Genomic DNA, 18,505 nt, shown 5'->3' on the forward strand with positions numbered 1-18,505 from the left:
TCAATCCTGACGATGCTACGGTAACTCGAAGCCTCACTTTTCTTGCCCATAACCTGGGAACTTAAGGGCACTGGTGTGGCAAGGTCGGTGTGAGGGTAAGAGAAGCAGTGTGGAACACCAGCACGTGCTCAGGGAGTGATGGTTCATGGTATTTTTGGTCCTGATGAGGGTGGTGATTTGGGTCTTGATTGACAGGTAGTGTCAACAGTGGGTTTGTGTGTGTTCTACCCTCCCTCCACCCGTACCCCACTTGAGCCTGCCTGTATCCTAATACCTGGACCTCCCACCTCTTGCTGTTTCCCCATGCTGATACACATAGCTGAGCCTGAAGCTGTTCGGTTACCTTGCCTTACTGAACTGTTCACACCCGCTCTCTTAAATGGTGTCCAGATTAAGAAGAGTTGTGGGAAGAGCCATCAAATTGAAGCCAGGACCTTTGAGGCATTTGGCCCTGACAGGAACAGCAGGGCATGAGCACATGGTCATGATCAGAGCAGGTTCTGCTTCAGGAGTGGGTGGGCACTGGGGCCTCGTGAAGCTGTTGGACTCAGCAGCTCTGAGTCTGCAGAGGAGGAGGCAGTTCTCCCAAGTTCTAGAATGTGATGCTCAGGGCACTGGGTGGTTGGAGCGCTCCGGGCTTCGTGAGGGCTTTGACCACAGATGCAGCTGCTCTGTCAGACCGTGACACTTTCTGTCACGTGTTTCCGGCTTTAACGATGTGTCACTCCCACTTTGACCTCAGGAACCGGTCGCTGTGTCTCACTGCTCAGATTGTCCTGAGGCCTGGTTCCTGCCATCGCGGGCTAAGTTGGTTTGATTCTGTGCCATTTCTGCCTACACTTGGTTCACAAGGTGGCACTTTCTTGCCTTTGAGGGTCCATCAACAGGTCATGAGCGAGCGTTTCTTCGTGTCTGGCCCCAGGACACCCTTCTGGAGGCGCGGTGCTCAGCAGCCTGTGTGTCTGTCTCTTCAGTGTTGATGATGCATCTGCTCCCCATTTGCTGAGTGCAGGCCTGACCTCTGTGCTGGAGACGGGAGGGGACTGAGCACCTCCCTGCCGAGTGCAGGCCTGACCTCTGTGCTGGAGATGGGAGGGACTGAGCACCTCCCTGCCGAGTGCAGGCCTGTTCTCTGTGCTGGAGATGGGAGGGGACTGGGCATCTCCCTGCCGAGTGCAGGCCTATCCTCTGTGCTGGAGACGGAAGGGGACTGGGCACCTCCCTGCCGAGTGCAGGCCTGACCTCTGCGCTGGAGACGGGAGGGGACTGAGCACCTCCCTGCCGAGTGCAGGCCTGACCTCTATGCTGGAGATGGGTCCGGGGCTGGGGTGGGGAGGTGGTGCGGTGGGCGGTGGGTAGGGACTGAGTACCTCCCTGCTGAGTCCTGGCCTGTCCTCCGTGCTGGAGACAGGAGGGACTGAGCACCTCCCTGCCAAGTGCAGGCCTGACCTCTGTGCTGGAGATGGGCAGGGGGTGGGGTAGGGACTGAGCACCTTCCTGCCTGGGGAGCTCATCTGCAGTGTGGCAGACAGACCGTCAACAGAGAAATACATAGGGCAGGTCAGATAGTCAGAGGTGCTGGAAGGAAAAGGTAAGGGCCTGGAGAGCAATGAGGGTGGGTGACAGTGTGATTGGTCATGGAAGGACTCCTTCAGGAGGGGACTGTTTGGAAACTGGGAGTGAGCCGTGTATCCGGGGAGACCTTCCAGCTCGAAGGCCCTGACCCCAGAGTGAGTGTGTGGCACTCAAAAGCAGGAGCCCAGTGTGACAGTGGTTGGTGAGTCTGAGGGACAGGAGGGCTGGAGAAGGAGCCGGGAAACACATATGTCAGGCCCCAGAGCTCATGACAGGGACCCTGTTCTATTTCAAGTGTTGAGGGGGCCCTGGAAGGGCGGAGGGCAGTGCTTGATCTGATGCCAGGGTGCCCACCATGACTGTTGCTTTGACCACGTAGGGCTCTGTGGGTGCCAATGTCACCCCCCAGGGGGTGTTAAAAGTCACTCACCCTGTGTCATATTTTAGGAGAACATCTCTGTGAATGTTTAATTGAAAGAAAACTTAAGCTTTGAGCTTTCTTTTTATAGTGGGAAATTTTCAACATAAAGAGTGGCCTAGTTTAGTGAACTTGATATGCCCATCACCAAGCTTCTGTAATTCTCAACACGGCTGAGCTTATTTCTTCTACACCTCCACCCCCTCCTACCAAGTCCCGCAAGTGTGCACATCTTTCTTCGTCTTTGAAAAATAACCAGTCTCATTACCACATCAAAAACAAGTTTTATCTGTTTTTGCTTAATATCACTGAATATCCAGTCAGTGAAAAGTCAAGTTTATAGTTGGGTCCTTTGCTTTCTAGGAGCCACGACACCTCATTATGGAGGGGTGTCCTGTCCACATCACATGTGTGACTCTGGGTTTGTGTTTGCATTCAGTCAGGGAGGACACAAAGGGTTTAGAGTGAAACAGCCGGGCAGCACCCTGCCGTGGTTTTCGGGTCAGACTCTTATCAAACTTGGGCCCACTCAGTTCAGTTAAGCCATTCAGTCATGTCCAGCTCTTTGCAACCCCATGGACTGTGGCACACCAGACTTCCCTGTCCATCACCAACTCCCAGAGCTTGTTCAAACTCATGTCCATCGAGTCAGTGATGCCATCCAACCATCTCATCCTCTGTTGTCCCCTTCTCCTCCCACCTTGTGTCTTTCCCAGCATCAGGGTCTTTTCCAGTGAGTCAGTCTGTACATCAGGTGGCCAAAGTATTGGAGTTTCAGCTTCAGCATCAGTCCTTCCAAGGAATATTCAGGACTGATTTCCTTTAGGATGGACTGGTTGGATCTCCTTGCAGTCCAAAGGACTCTCAAGAGTCTTCTCCAACACCACAGTTCAAAAGAATCAATTCTTCAGTGCCCAGCTTTCTTTATAGTCCAACTCTCACATCTATACATGACTACTGGAAAAACCATAGCTTTGACTAAATGGACCTTTGTTGACAGAGTAATGTCTCTGCTTTTTAATATGCTGTCTAGGTTGGCCATAACTTTTCTTCCAAGGAGTAAGCATCTTTTAATTTTATGGCTGCAGTCACCATCTGTAGTGATTTTGGAGCCCCAAAAAATAAAGTCTGACATTGTTTCCCCATCTATTTGCCATGAAGTGATGGGAGCAGATGCCATGATCTTAGTTTTCTGAATGTTGAGCTTTAAGCCAATTTTTTCACTCTCCTCTTTCACTTTCATCAAGAGGCTGTTTAGTTCTTCTTCACTTTCTTTCATAAGGGTGGTGTCATCTGCCTATCTGAGGTTATTGATATTTCTCCCGGCAGTCTTGATTCCAGCTTGTGCTTCACCCAGTCCAGCGTTTCTCATGATGTACTCTGCATATAAGTTAAATATGCAGGATGACAATATACAGCCTTGACGTACTCCTTTTCCTATTTGGAACCAGTCTGTTCCATGTCCATTTCTAACTGTTGCTTCCTGACCTGCATACAGACTTCTCAAGAGGCAGGTCAGGTGATCTGGTGTTCCCATCTCTTTCAGAATTTTCCAGTTTGTTGTGATCCACACAGTCAAAGGCTTTGGCAGAGTCAGTAAAGCAGAAATGCTCATCCACATGCAGTAAAGCTGGTCTACTGATACCCTATGGTGGTGAAGGGAAGTGCAGCATTTATCACAGCACTGAACAGGGAGTCCAGGTAGCTCGTGCTCTACAGGCCCAAACTTCCCTGATAAATTTCCGAGAAAGGTTTTTAAAGACATGGCGACATGGCGAGGGAGAAGGTGTCGTGGGTTGTGTGATCTGCTGGAGGACATTGTTCTGATTGGTTGGTGGTGAGGTAATCAGGAGTCAACTCCATCAACCTGGCTTCAACTACTCTGGGGTCTGTGTGCTTGTGATCAACATGCAGTCAGCTTCTTCCACCTGTGGGGGTTTCAGTATCTGCAAAGCAAAGGAAATGGCTCAAAATATTATCTGTCACCCTTGAGGAGCAGCTGAAGGACCTTAACTTTCTTAATGGCTAAACTCTTATTTTGTCTTACTTTTTTCCTTTTTTTCTCTGTGTTCTTACTTCTCGGATTAATTTTACTCCTTGGAACTCGGGGAAGGCCAAGGAGGCAGAAGCTCTTCTGCAGACTGAAGGCAGAGTGGGGATGTGCATGGGGGAAGGGTAATCTGTTCTGAGAAGGTCACAGAGTCCTTCTCAGTTACAGGACCAGGTCAGAAAGACCAGCTCACTTGTCTTGGGTTTGTTGTTTGTAGAACAGGAAAAACAGAGGACAAGATGAGACCCTGAGAACAGGGAAGACTAATGGAAGGTTGTGATGAGACCTGAACTGTGCTCATCTGTGGCAGGAGGTGGGCAGGGACTGAAGGGCGGGCGCTGAGGCCTTCCGGGAGCTGTGGAGATGCTCGGAGCTGGAACTGGGTGGTGACTCATGTAGCCTAAGAGGTGTTAAGTATAAACTTGAGATGTATGCATTTGATTGTTTATAGCTCAAAAAAAAAAAAAAATGTGGAAGGGACAAAGAGCTCTCCTGAAGGCCAGGCTTGACAGAGAACGCCGTGAGGTGGAGACGGAGTCGGCCATCACTCACCCTCGCTGCAACAGCCTGGACCGGGTCTTGAACTCCCAGCACCACCAGGTCGCAGGTAAGAAGGGGGTGAATGGAGACCCTCCGAGAGCTCTGACGAAGCAGAGGTGGGTTGGGGCCAGAAAAACGGGGCTGGGAGGGGAAGCGGGCCGTCAAACGACGGCTCCTCAGCCCCACTCAGAGTTGCTGGAGAGCAGACGGAGGTCGGAGCAAACTCTAGTCCTGCTCTCAGAGGCAGAGCCGTTTGTGCAGAGGCTTCGGGGGCTTTCTGGGACCCGAGACGCCAAACGGGGACAAACCAGAGGACAGAGCAGGCAGGTTCCCTGCAGGTGCAGCGAGCGGCACTAGGTCATTGTCAGTCCTGCTGCGGGGCTGGTGGTCTGTGTGCTTGCTGAGTCCTGGGCGCTGCCCCTACACTTGGGCCATGTGAAGTACTCCTGGTGGGGATGGTCTGCAGCTGGGGTCCCCTATCCAGTCTCCCTTCAGGATGACTCAGAGGTATGAGGCCACGCTGAACTTTGTAGTCGGTGCGCAAGCCCCCCAGTCTCGAGGGCCCTGGGCTCTGCGTCTGCTGGGCTCCCAGGTCTCTGTGGTGACCTGGAGGACATGGTGTCACCACGTATCAGACGTGGTAGAGACCATCCCGTCTGTCCTTGCTGTGTAAGAAGGAAGGGCTGGGGGGACCCTTCTGCAAGTCTGTCTACAACCTGGCTACCGAGACGTGGTCCTGTACCTGCAGCGTCACCTGGGAGCTGACCAGAAATGCCGAGTCAGGCTCCACGCAGGTGTCCTGAGTCAGAAGCTGTAGTTTAACGAGATCCCATGTGATTCTTGTGCACATTACTGTTTGAGAGCCACTGCTCTGCAACATGTCAGCTTTCCACCTCCACACCACAGAGCCTACCAACTTGCCTCCAACGGAGAAAAGGAAGGATAATGAAGTAATTCATCTTACCCTGACCAGGAAGCTCTTTAATTAATTTTGCTTCCATGAAACACATAATTTGAAAGCATCTCTCAAGTAAACAGATTCCATTTTCTGGTAACTGATCACTCCATTTAAAAAATTTAATCAAAGACATACATCATTCCCTGTCAGAACTTCTGTTCAGCCTTAGGATACCAGGGGTTTCTCCACTGACTTGCTGTAATTCCAGCAAAAACCAGAGATATGCTGTTTGGTTAGCCTGTGAGGTTTTGTAAGGTTAATTGCAATGTTTCCATTTGAGCATTTTTAAATATTGATTTGAAACCAGATGAGGACCATTTAACTGTCAGTGCCCTGTGCAGTCAGGCTGATGAGAATGGCTGATGGGATTAAATGAAGCTGGGAGAGGCTAAATCTGCTCATCTCCTGGTCAGCTCAGACTCAGAAAGGCTCTGAGTTACAGAAGAGACAGGCTATGGAGCCCAGCAAGAATTAACTCCCACCCTTGACAGGGACAAGCATGGAGTATGTAACTTGGTACACACATGATACACTCCTCAGTAAACTAAAACTTTGCAGCAGTGTTTTTTAAGAGCTCAACAAAAAGATTCTGAAATTAATCTGGAAAAGTAAATGTGAAAAACAGTTCAAGATACAGGCAAATAAGACAGTAAAAATAACAGCAAGGAGAAAGGACTTGTCTACCGTTATTAAAATACATTACAAAGCAATGATGACTTAATACCCATTCAACAGATGGATCAAATCACAAAAGTATGGAAACAGATACATGGTTTATCAAACGACTATATAACAAAGGTGGTAGGTATATTGTACTGGTGAAGATGATTAAAAATGATTACTGCAACTTAATGAACTTAACGAAATGAAAAAAGGAATCCCAGTGCTACATCCTCCTTTAAAATGAACACGCAGGAAGGCAGCAGCCCACATATGCGGGTCCCTGGGGGGCAGTGCTGCCCACTGCACCACAGGGTCACCTCCACCGCAGCCCGGAGTGAGCCCTGAAACATGGACAGAGGAAGAAGGCCCTGCCAATTAGCAGTGGGAGCTGAAGAAAGGAGGCCAAAGCAACCTCCACCAGCCATATGCAAATTGAAGCACTGGGTGCAAACATGGCAGCAAAGGAAGCCTGTGGGTGGAGCAAGAAGCCAGCAGGCAGAGATTGGGGATGGGGGTGGGGGGCGGTCACTGAAAGTCAAAAGCCTGACCTGCCTCATCCAATATATGCACATTTACTGATTTATACATTATATATTATACATGTGGGCTTCCCTGATAGCTCAGTTGGTAGAGAATCTGCCTGCAATGCAGGAGACCCCGGCTTCCTGGGGAGACCCGGATTCCTGGGTTGGGAAGATCTGCTGAAGAAGGGATAGGCTACCCACTCCAGTATTCTTGGGCTTCCCCGGTGCCTCAGCTGGTAAAGAATCCACCTGTAATGCGAGAGACCTGGGTTTGATCCCTGGGTTGGGAAGACCCCCTGGAGAAGGGAAAGGCTACCCACTCCAGTAATTCCAGCCTGGAGAATCCCATGGGTCGCAAAGAGTTGGACACAACTGGGCAACTTTCACTTTCATTGTACGCATGCTGTGCTACTGTGCAGACATATTTGGAAGTGGGTGTCAGGGTGGCATATGGAAAGAGAAACTTGAAAGGACAAGACAGCAAGTAAATGGTGTTATTAGCCCAGGGGATGGGTACCTGAGTATTACTCTATAAATGGAATGTATTTTTGTACACCTTATGTATGTTCTGCTTTCCTGTAAAATCTTTATGTGCACATAAGTAGAAGGGCTGATAACTTACTTCCCACACCCCCTGTTGCATGTGCTCCTGAGTCTGGAGAGGAGTGCTTTGGAGTCCGTGGCGTCCCGGGTTTAGATCCCACCTACGCCCATTCTTAAAGTGCCTGCCCTCCCCACCCCAGCCCCTCTCTCCAGAGTTTCTTCATGAGCTTCTGTTTTTCTTCAACCATAAAAGGCAGACTAAAATAGTAGTGAAAGCTTTTGTAGACATGACAATAAAGGCAAAAAGCATAGAGTAAGTCATTGCTAGGCTTAATCAAAATCATACAACAGAGTTATTATCACTAATATGAAAGGAATGTTTACAAATCCATATGGAAGTAGAAGATGAGCACCCCATGAGAGCTGGGCAAAGGACATAAAGAGTTCAGAAAAGAATATCAAATAGTTAACAGCCATAACTACAAAAAGCCAACAAAAAAACAATAGTGGTCAAAAAATGCAAATTAAATCAGTGGAGGTATTATCTCTCAGGTTGACAAAACACTAAAAAGAACGTCGCCCATTAAGAAGGAGGCTCAGGAGAAATGGACCCTCACATAGAGCTGGCGGAATAGAAAGTGTGGCAGCCAGCCAAGACCTGGAGACGCTGGGGCTTATCACTGTTTCCTTGGATCCGATCTGTCTGGGGAGAGACATGGCCAGGATCCAGCTCTGGATTCCCACCTGGGGAAGTCCAGGGAGGAAAGGCTCCTAGTCACATGCCATCGTGGACATTCACCCTACACCCCATACGTGGAGAAGGACAACTCAGCCCTCCTCCTGCCCCCATAATACTAAAGGATGCTGTCAGGGCCCTTCTGGAGCAGCAGGACAGCTTGGTGCCACCAGACTCAGCAAGGAAACCATGGTCCACCCAGGGGCCTCTTGCCACCAGCCAGCATCCCTCACTGAATCACAGTCTCCTCAATTAAGTAGGGATAATTCCACCTGCTCTGCCAGTCCCCTCCCCCCAGGATTGTTGTGAGGCTCACATGAGATGAGGAACAAATGGGGAAACATTTGCAATATACATGAGAGATTACTAAAATCTCTGATATATGAAAGTTCTTGAAATAGAAAATGATTAACATTTCGAAAGAAAAAGGACAAAAGACATGAAGACATAGAACAACAAATGACCGACAGCAGCAAGTGGGATTCAGCCTCACTCGTGATGAAAGCAAAGCATCAGTGAGTCACTGTGTTCACTTATAAAACTGGCCCGAATGAGTGATGATACCCAGAGCTGGCGAAGACGGGAAGTGAGCCCGCCACAGTGGGAGTGGGGGACTGTAAATGGATATAGTCTTTCAGATTACTATGTCTATATGTGCCAAAAGCATTAGATTCAGTAATCCTATTTTTGGAAGTTTATCCTAAAGAAATAACCAGATAAATGTTCGAAGAGGTAAGGTGTTCCTCACTATGATATTTTCAAAGGTGAGCTTTGTTAAATTATGATACCTCTGCATAATGGAATTGTGTGGCCCTATTGAAAATGATATGAGGACATCCCTGGTGGTTCAGTGGCTTAAGACCCTGTGCTCCCAATGCAGAGGGCCTGGGTTCCATCCCTGGTCAGGGAACTAGATCCCACATACTGCCCCCAAGACCCAGCACAGCCAAATAAATAATTTTAAAAAATGATGATATGAATCTAAAGTCCCTGACAAGGAAGGATGTCCACAGTCTGTCAAATAAAAGCAAAGGTGGTTGCAATTACATTTCTGCATGATAGAATTTTGGTTTTACAGTGAGCATGTGTTGCTTTAATAAAAATACATAAAAGTCACACCTTTTTATTTTGAAAAGACAAATACAATGTTTGGAAGCAGTATATAACATTAGTGACTAAGCTCTGAGTGGGAGGTTATGATTTGCCTTCATCTACTATTTCCTTAATTTAAATTTTTGTATGAATATTAATTTTACAATCAGAAGAAAACATTGGGGAAGGGAGCATTTTCCCACAAGCTCTGGCTGGGGCAAATCATTTTTTTAAAATAATTTTTCTGGCTGTGCTGGGCCTTCATTACTGCGGCGGGCTTTCTCTGGTTGCAGAGAGCAGGGGCTACTCTCTAGCTGCAGTCTGCAGGCTTTTCACTGCGGTGGCTTCTCTTGTTGCAGAGCACGGGCTCTCGGGGTGCTCGGGCTTCAGTAGTTGCAGCAAGCAGGCTCAGTGGTTGTGGCACACGGGCCCCGCAGCATGTGGGATCTTCCTGGACCAGGGTTCAAACCTGTGTCCCCTGCGTTGGTAGGTGGATTCTTAACCACTGGACCACCAGGGAAGTCCCCCAAATCATTTCTATGTTAACTCTTCACTCATTGTCATTCCTGGTTTCCTGAAGAGCCCACAGCTTGTTTTTCTAGAGTTAACTGTTCTGCTCGGGGGATGATCCCTGGCCTGACTCATGTTTCCACAGAGTCCACAGCCCAGGCCCCTCCCAGGGATGAGAAAGCTTTCGCACTTCGGGAAGAGAAACTAGGGAGGGAAGGGCCTCCCTTAGGCCCCGTCAGGGAATGGATGAGGTGACCGATGGGTGACATGGTGACAGGAGGGTCAAGGCAGGGGGAAGCTGACTTTTGCTGCCAGAGGGCTGGGTGGTGGCCCTTACAGCCCCACCTGGAGCGGGTATAAGGGACAGATGGGTGTGGGTGAGAATGCCCTGGAATGGAGGTAGTGTTATTGGTGAGGGGGTAGGGATATGTGTGAGATGTCTTGAAACTGCCTGGAAGGACGTTTACTAACCCTCCTGGGTGGGGCGGGTGGGGGGCAAGGCCCCAGGTGGGCTTGTGTCCAGGTCTGAGACATTGAGCAAGCTCCTCAGCACAGCCAAGAGAGGAGGAGCTCAGGCTCCCAGGCTGGAGGGTGGTGAGGGGAATCTGGAAGGAGAGGCGGTAACATGGAGGAAGGTGATGTCCCCCTCCCCCTCCCATGTCCCTGAGATTCACACAAACCATGGGATGCTCCCTGCAGCTGAGTTTCTTGTGCACAACAGGTGAGGGCTGAAGTTTTGCACTGAAGCTGACAAAGGTGTCCCTGAAGTGCCAGAGATGGGAGGCCTCCTGCCTCGCCCAGCTCCTTCCTGAGCTCCCTGCAGCTCCTCTTTCAGCACAAGCCAGCCCACAAAGGTCAAAGGTATGGAATTCATCCCTCAGTTGCACTGTCTGTTTCGGGTCCGTCTGGTTCACCACTTGGCTCTGGCTGCCTGGCACAGGCCCGGGCACATCCGTGGGGGCCTCTGTTTTGGGTGGGAGCTGGAGAGTGTGTCAGTTGACCTGAAGTCTGGAGGCCATGGGGACTGAAGGAGCAGGGACAGGGCCCCTTCCCTGCGGTGACCCCTGCCAGACAATGGCGACTGTAGATCAGAGCTCCTCCCCCACCCCCAGAATGAAACTTAAGGTGCCCCCCACCATGTGGAGGGCAGGTTTGGGGATACCAGAAGGAGAAGGGGGCAGCATCCTGAATGGACCATTTCCCAAACAATAGAACATTTCTGGAATCCACTCAGTTACCGTGAAGTGACAGAATTTAGTTTTCTCCTCTGGTGGAAGTGGACATTTGTAAACAAAGTCAGAATCTGTTAAGAAGAAATAGTGGCAATTACTTCTCTGCCTTTCCCTGTAGTCGGGAAGTCGGTGCCTGCTTCACAAGGGCAGTCTCGCAGGGAGACAGCACTGGCCAGGGGCTACCACTGTGGGGTGGCTACCCAGTGGGGTGTGCCCGGCATCACATGCCTCCTGCCCGCCTTACTATGAAGGTAGAATGAATACTGTGACACATCAGAGCCCACCTCATTCTTCTTAGGGCATGTCCATGCTTCCTTTTAATGAGAATGGTAAAATCAGAGAAAGGAGGGGAGCTTGGGGACCTAGGAAATCAGAGAGACCCGTTTCTCGGATGAGGGGACTGAGGCCCGGTGAGGAGAAAAGATGAGCCAAAGTCTCAGGTCGAGGCTGTCTGACTCGCTCCTCTTACCTGCCCGCCCCCCACCCCCCGCACGCCCACCCAGGAAGCTAAGATGTTTGACTGAAACTCCTAGTGTTTTGTCCTGCACCCACACCTCCCCTCCCCATTCCCCACAGGTGTTAGGGTCTAGATACAACATTGGGGCCTGTGGAGGAGGACAACCCTGCCACCTGCTTTTCCCCAGGGCTTCTGGATTCCCTGGGGAAAGGGTGTCACCTCCTAAGGAAACAGCTGGTCAGTTAGGGGTGGGGCCGCCCAGCCCTCCCAGATTTAGGAATCAGGTCCGTCAGGGCTGGAAGCAGCTGAAGAACTTGATTTGACAGTAGTTCCTACCCAGAGGCCTTCCTCAGCATGACCTGGAGAGCCTTAGGAAGCCCACATGCCCAAGTCCAGCCCCCAGAGATTCTGACTTAATAGGGTCTGGGTTAAGAAACCTCAGCTAGACCAGCTACTTCATGAGAAGTGTTTGAGCATGCCTGGGCCCCTGGCTGCAGCTCCAGTCACTGTTCTTTGAGAGGCTCCTCATTCCCTCCGGGGCCACCCCTCCCTCAACACACACACCCACACCTGCTGGCTCTGCATCCTATTCTTGCTCTTTTTAGTCACTGTTCGGGGAATATCTGTGTGCTCTCAGATCCATCTCTTCACTTCAAATTTCTATCACTCTAGATTCTTTCCCCTACCCCTGGAACTCTGAATGGTTAGTACTCACATGCAGGTTTTCATTAGAATCTGGGGTGTGCTAGATGGGGGAACCTCACAGATGGTACTCAAGCCTAGACATTTGGTTGGTCTGGGGCAGGGGAATCCCAGGGATGGGGTCGCACAGAGTCAGACACGACTGAAGTGACTTAGCAGGAGCAGGAGCAGGGGCAAGGCTGGGTCCTTTTCTTGTTGGTTTTTACATTCTCCCCTTGCTATTTTTTTTTTCCCACCTCTGAGGCATTTTATTTGTATGTCTTACATCCCCAGGCTTCCCTGGTGGCTCGGATGGTAAACCATTTCCCTACAATGCAGGAGACTGGGGTTCAATTCCCTGGGTCGGGAGGATCCTCTGGAGAAGGAAATGGCAACCCACTCCAGTACTCTTGTCTGGAAAATCCCATGGACGGAGGAACATGGTAGGCTACAGTCCATGGGGTCACAAAGAGTCGGACATGACTGAGTGACTTCACTTTCACTTACATCCCTAGAAAAAGAATCCAAGGATTTTCCCTCCTGTGCATTTTTGTCTTGCTTCTTCATGGTCCATGATGCCAGCTGAGGTTGTCAGTACAATGAAACCAAATTGATAGGATGGGAGCAGGTTATTCTGCCATTTTTCTAGATCTTTGAGTTGCACATCAAATCTGGGGCTGATCACTCCACACTTATTTGGCCTGCCTGTGAGGTTCACAACAATTTTCCCAGCCCTGTGAGTGATCATCAATGATTTCAAATTCGCCAGTGTAACCATGCTTCATCATCACAGTTGGAAACCTGACGATGACTTTGGAGTACGGCCTAAAAGGACCTGCTGTTTGTCTCTCTTTTCGGCACTGTTGATACTAGAGAGCATCAGCCAGGACATTCATGCGCACCATTCTGGCGGCATGGAAAGATGGTGGATCGAGCTCTCCTCACTTTTTATTTGAACATTTTCAAACTCAGAGAATGCAGATTTACCCTTTCCTTAGAGCGAACCTATTGTTACTTTAAAAATTTAGTTTATTTATCTGGTTGCGCTGGGTCTTTGTTGCTGTGCACAGGCTTTGTCTAGTTGTGGCAAAGGGGGAGTCTGGTCTTCATTGCAGTGTGCGGGCTTCTTGTGGGGGTGGCTTCTGCCATTGTAGAGCACAGGTTCTAGGGTGTGTGGACTTGGTGGCTAAGCATGGGCTTTAGTTGCTCTGTGGCGTGTGGAATCTTCCTGGACCTGGGATTGAACTCATGTCCCCTGTGTTGGCAGGCGGAATCTTACCCACTGGACCACCACTGGATTCTTACCCAATATCAGACCACTGGACCAGTATTGTTACATCTTTGCCATATTTGCTTTACCTGTGAGTATACATTTCTTTTTTTGGCTGAACCATTTGAAGTTCCTGTGTAAGATTCTATCTCCCTAAATATTTCAGCATGAAATATCTAGAAATAAGATCATTTTTTTTCTGCATAGCCAAAATCACATTTTCACACCTAAGCAAAATAGCAGTAATTCCTTAAGTAACTCCTAGCATCCAGTTTATGTTCGGATGTTCTCAGTTTGTCCCCTCTTCAGGTTTGTTCTTTCTCCCTTCCCTCCCTTCTGTTCTCTTTTCCATTCTAGGATCTAACCAAGGCCCATGTGTTACATTCGGTTCTATCTCTGATGTCTCTTTTCCACTAAAACACATTTCTAAAAAAATTTGATTCACTTTGAACTATCTAGGCCAGTCCTTACAGAATCCTACTTTCTGGACTTGACTGACTGCTTCTTCATGGTGTCACTCACTTGTTTCTGTCTCTACTTTCTGCAGTTGTGGACAGAGGCTCGAATGGACACAGGTGAGACCTCCGGCAGGTCCGTTCCCAGGGTAGCGTATCCTGCATCTCCTTGTTGCAGGCCGGCCAACTACCCAGTGTTACTGGTGCTGCTTCCTCGCCTGGTGAAAACAGTGACTGTCTTCTTCCCTAAAACCCTTTCCCCCAGTGGTTTTAGCATCACTGATGATCCTTGCCTGGATCATTTATTTTATTAGCAGTGGCAAGGTGATAATGTGCCTCTGTCTCTCATTCTGTCTACATATATGACCGGCATTCTTCTTTAAAGAGGAAGAACTTTTCTTCCTTGCTGCCCCACCCGGCCCAACCCTGTCTCACCTTAGGACTCACAGATTATTTCTTATTCAATATGTTGGTATTTCAATAAGGTCGTTCTTTCAGATACTCAAATTGATTCAGATGAACAGGTCCAGTTCAAATTAACATGGGGGTTTTCTTACCTTCTTTTATTTTACACTCACATCTTTTTTTTTTTTTTCCTCTTAGGGTGAAAATCTTGGTTCTTGTAAGATGAATATATTTATTTAGTCATTTGCATTATCTAAAAACATACAGCTGTTTCCAATTTTAACCCAGATTGCAACTAATAATTAACCTGCTGGGAAAGGTTCCCAATTAATACTTCTCTGTATGCTTTGAATACATCTCATGAAGAATGTACAGAGTATGTTTCAAAATTGACAGGAATTATTCTTTTCTAAGTGTGGTTATTAATTTGATATGCATTGGATTTATTTGTACTTTCATAAATTTGATTTTAGGAATTGCCTTTTTCCTTCCTTTTTCTTAAAAATTATTTTTGAATAAGTCATTGGCTTGGTTTAAAAGTCAGAACTATGTAAGAAGGCATAACTCATGGTTTCCATTCATACTCTGTGGAGTGTGGGGAATTGTTTTCTTAGTTTCTGGTTTATCTTTCTTAGGTTTCTTTTTGCAAAAATGAGCAAATATATATAGATATTCTTATATCTGCTTTCTTACACGAAAAGTTAGAATTCTGTATACAATGTTCTAGACCTTTCTTTTTTCACAGACAATATATCCTAGAAATGTCTCCATCTCAGCTTATAGAGTTCATTCTAATTTTTTTTTAACTCATTAAAAAATTACTTTTGGCTGTGTTGGGTCTTCACTGCTGTGTGTGGGCTTTCTCTAGCTGCGGCAAGGGGGGCCCTGCTCTAGTTGCAGGGCACTGTCTCCTCTCCTTGCAGCACATGGGCTCAGTAGTTCCTGCTCTCGGGTTTCGTTCCTCTGCAGAATGTGTAATCTTCCCAAATCAGACACTGAACCTGTGTCCCCTGCATCGGCAGGTGGATTCTTAACCACTGGCCCACCAGGGAAGTTCTTCTTTTACATGGTTGCCTCTCCATAAAGCCACATATTCTACCATGGGGATAGAGCATAATGTGTTCAATAAGCTTTCTACTGATCAATATTGGGGCTACTTTTAATCTTCTGCTGTAATAACAGTACCGCAGTAGATAACCCAGCACTTGCAGTGTTTTAGTATTTGTGGACATACATCTTAGGAGTTGATTCCTAGAAGTGGTTTGATAAGTCAAAGGGAAACTGCATATTTAGTTCCCCCCCACCACCAAATTCCCCTCCACAGCAGTTGCTATGCAATTTTTTACCCACTAGAAAACTATGAGAGTGTGTGTTTTATCACAGCTTGCCAACAGAATGTTTTGCGCAGCATTTTTGGATTTGTTCCATTCTAATTAGTGAGAAATTGTGGTTTTAATATGCTTTTCTCTTGAAATAACGATGAGCATTTTTTCACATATTTAAAGACCACCTGTGTATCTTTTTGTGTGAATTTTCTACTTGTTTACTTGCCACTTATTTCTGAGGGTTTTTTTAAAATCCTTTTCTTAGCTTTTAAAAATCATTTATATATTAAAGACACTGGCCCTTTGTGATGCAAATTGGAAATATTTTCTCCCAATTTGTCCTTTGTTAATTTTTGTTTTTTCCCATGGAGTTCTGTTCCTTGCTATGATGTTGTCTTTATTTTTTTTTTTTTTACAGCTCTGAATTTTGAGTCAGAGTTGGCCTCTCCCACCCCAAAATTGGAAAGGAATTCACCCATGTTTTCTTTCAGTACTCGTTTCATTTCTTTACACTTGGGTGTGATACACTTGTTGTTTAATATGTGGTATGTGTGTGGTATGAGGTATGGATCCAAATTTATCTTTTTCCAAATGGCCATCCAGTTGTCACTCCACCACTTATTAAGGAATCTATCTTTGCTGTGATGACTTGAGATGCCCCCTTCATCCGGAATCAAATTTCCAAATGTATTCGGGCCTCTTACTGGCCGAGAATCTAGTATGTTCCTTTGATCAGTCTGTCTCTTCAAGCATCAGTACAACCTTCTGCATTATGTAGACTTTATCATGTATGTTTTAATATCTGGTAGGATGTCCTGCCTTTTACTTTTCTGTTTTCAGGGTTTTTGTTTTCTTTACTTTGTATGCATGAGATTTAGAATTAACTATATAGCTCCAGAAAAAAAGTTGGTATTTTTTATTGAGATTGAATTAAATTCATATATTAATTTGGATGTAACTGGGATCTTTATGATGTTGAATCATCCTATCCAATAGCAAGGAAGACCTACACATTTGTCTTTTTGTATTATTTTAAGGTTTAGCCCATATCTTGTTAAATTTGTTCTTTAGTATTTTATTTGCTGCTAAAGAAGTTATTTCTTCCATAGGAGGTCATATCTTCCAATTGGTTATGCAAAATTTATTTTTTTTGAACAGTTCCTTGTATGATTCTAAGGTACAGCCAAATTTGAGAAGCACAACTCTATTTTTTATTTATTGAGGTGTAGTTGATTTAGAATGTTGTTAGTTTCAGATGTACAGCAAAGTGATTCAGATATACATACACATACACACATATTTTTCAGATTCTTTTCCATTATAGGCTAGTACAAGATACTGAATATTGTGATACTGAAAATATCATGCTATACAGTAGGTCCTTGTTGTTTATTTAGAGTAGTGTGTATCTATTAATCCTAAACTCCTAAATTATTCCTCCCCCACCTCTCTCCATTGATAACCATAGGTTTGTTTTCTATGTATATGAGTCTTTTTCTGTTTTGTAAATAAGTTCATTGGTATCATTTTTTTAGATGCCACATATAAGTGATATTATATGATATTTGCCTTTGTCTAACTTACTTCACTTACTATGATAATCTCTAGGTCCATCCGTTTTGCTGCAAATGGCACTATTTTGTTCTTTTGTGTGGCTAATAATCCATTGTGCATAATATACTGAATCTTCCTTATCCATTTGTCTGTCAGTGGACACTTCAGTTGCTTCCATGTCTTGGCTACTGTAAATAGTGCTGCTATGAACACTGGAGAGCATGTATCTTTCTGAATCCCAGTTTTGTCCAGATACATGTCTAGGAGTAGGATTGGTGGATCATATGGTAGCTCTGTTTTCAGTTTTTGAGGATCCTCCATATTGCTCTCCATATTGGCTGCACCCGCTTACTTTCCTACTAACAGTGTAGTAGGGTCCTCTTTTCTCCACACCACCTCCAACATTTGTTATTTGTAGACTTTTTGATGATGGCCATTCTGACCAGTGTGAGGTGATACCTCATTGGAGTTCTGATTTGCATTTCTCTAGTAATTAGTGGTGTTGAACATCTTCATGTGCCTGTTGGCCATCTGCGTGTCTTCTTTGGAGAAATGTCTGTTTAGGTGTTCTGTTTTTTGATTAGGTTGTTGGGGACTTTTTGATATTGAGCTGTATGAGCTGTTTGTATATTTTATAAATTAAGCTCTTGTCAATTGTATTGTTTGCAAGTGTTTTCTCTCATTCTGTAGGTTGTCTTTTTATTTATGATTTCCTTTGCTGTGCAAAAGCTTATAAACTTGATTAGGTCCCATTTGTTTTTTTTTATTTTGCCTTGGGAAACTGACCTAAGAAAACACTGCTACAGTTTATGTCAGCATGTTTTGTGTATGTTCTCTTCAAGGAGTTTTACGGTGTCATGCCTTATATTTAAGTCTTTAAGCCATTTTGAATTTATTTTTGTGTATGGTTTAAGGGAGTGTTCTACCTTCATCAGTTTATATGTGGCTGTCCAGCTTTCCCTGCATCGCTTGCTAAAGAGACTGTCTTTTCTCCATTATGTATTCTTGCCTCCTTGGTTGAAGATTGGCCATAAGTGTGTGGGTTAACTTCTGAGCTCTCTATTCTGTTCCATTGGTGTAAGTGTCTTTTTGTGCCAGTATCATGCTGTTTTGATTACCGTAGCTTTAAAGTATCGTCTGAAGTCTGGGAGGGCTATGCCTCCTGATTTCTTCTTTTTTTCTCAGGATTGCCTTGGCAATTCTGGGTCTTTTGTGGTTCCATATAAACTTTAGGATTATTTGTCCTAGTTCTATGAGAAATGTCATGGGTAATTTGATAGGGATGGTATTAAATCCATAGATTGCTTTGGGTAGTATGGCCATTTTAACAGTATTTATGAAATATCTTTCCATTTCTTTGAGTCATCTTCAGCTTCCTTTATCGAAGTTTTATTCTCAGTGTATATGTCTTTTACCTCCTTAGTCAGGTTTATTCCTAGGTGTCTTTCTATGTGATTTTAAAAGGGATTGTTTTCTCATTTTCTCTTTCTGGTATTTCATTACTGGTATAAAGAAAT

General features: G+C 46.1%; 1 long non-coding RNA gene across 1 annotated transcript; it reads left to right on the forward strand.

Annotated features, from left to right (window-relative positions):
• Positions 1-9,799: 9,799 nt before the first annotated feature.
• LOC122445157 lies at positions 9,800-14,364 on the forward strand. Its single transcript, XR_006270459.1, has 4 exons — positions 9,800-9,860; positions 10,331-10,470; positions 13,247-13,340; positions 13,797-14,364. It is a non-coding gene; the product is annotated as an uncharacterized LOC122445157 (long non-coding RNA).
• Positions 14,365-18,505: the final 4,141 nt, after the last annotated feature.

This window comes from Cervus canadensis, chromosome 1 (genome assembly GCF_019320065.1).
Source record: "Cervus canadensis isolate Bull #8, Minnesota chromosome 1, ASM1932006v1, whole genome shotgun sequence".
Lineage (NCBI taxonomy): Eukaryota > Metazoa > Chordata > Mammalia > Artiodactyla > Cervidae > Cervus > Cervus canadensis.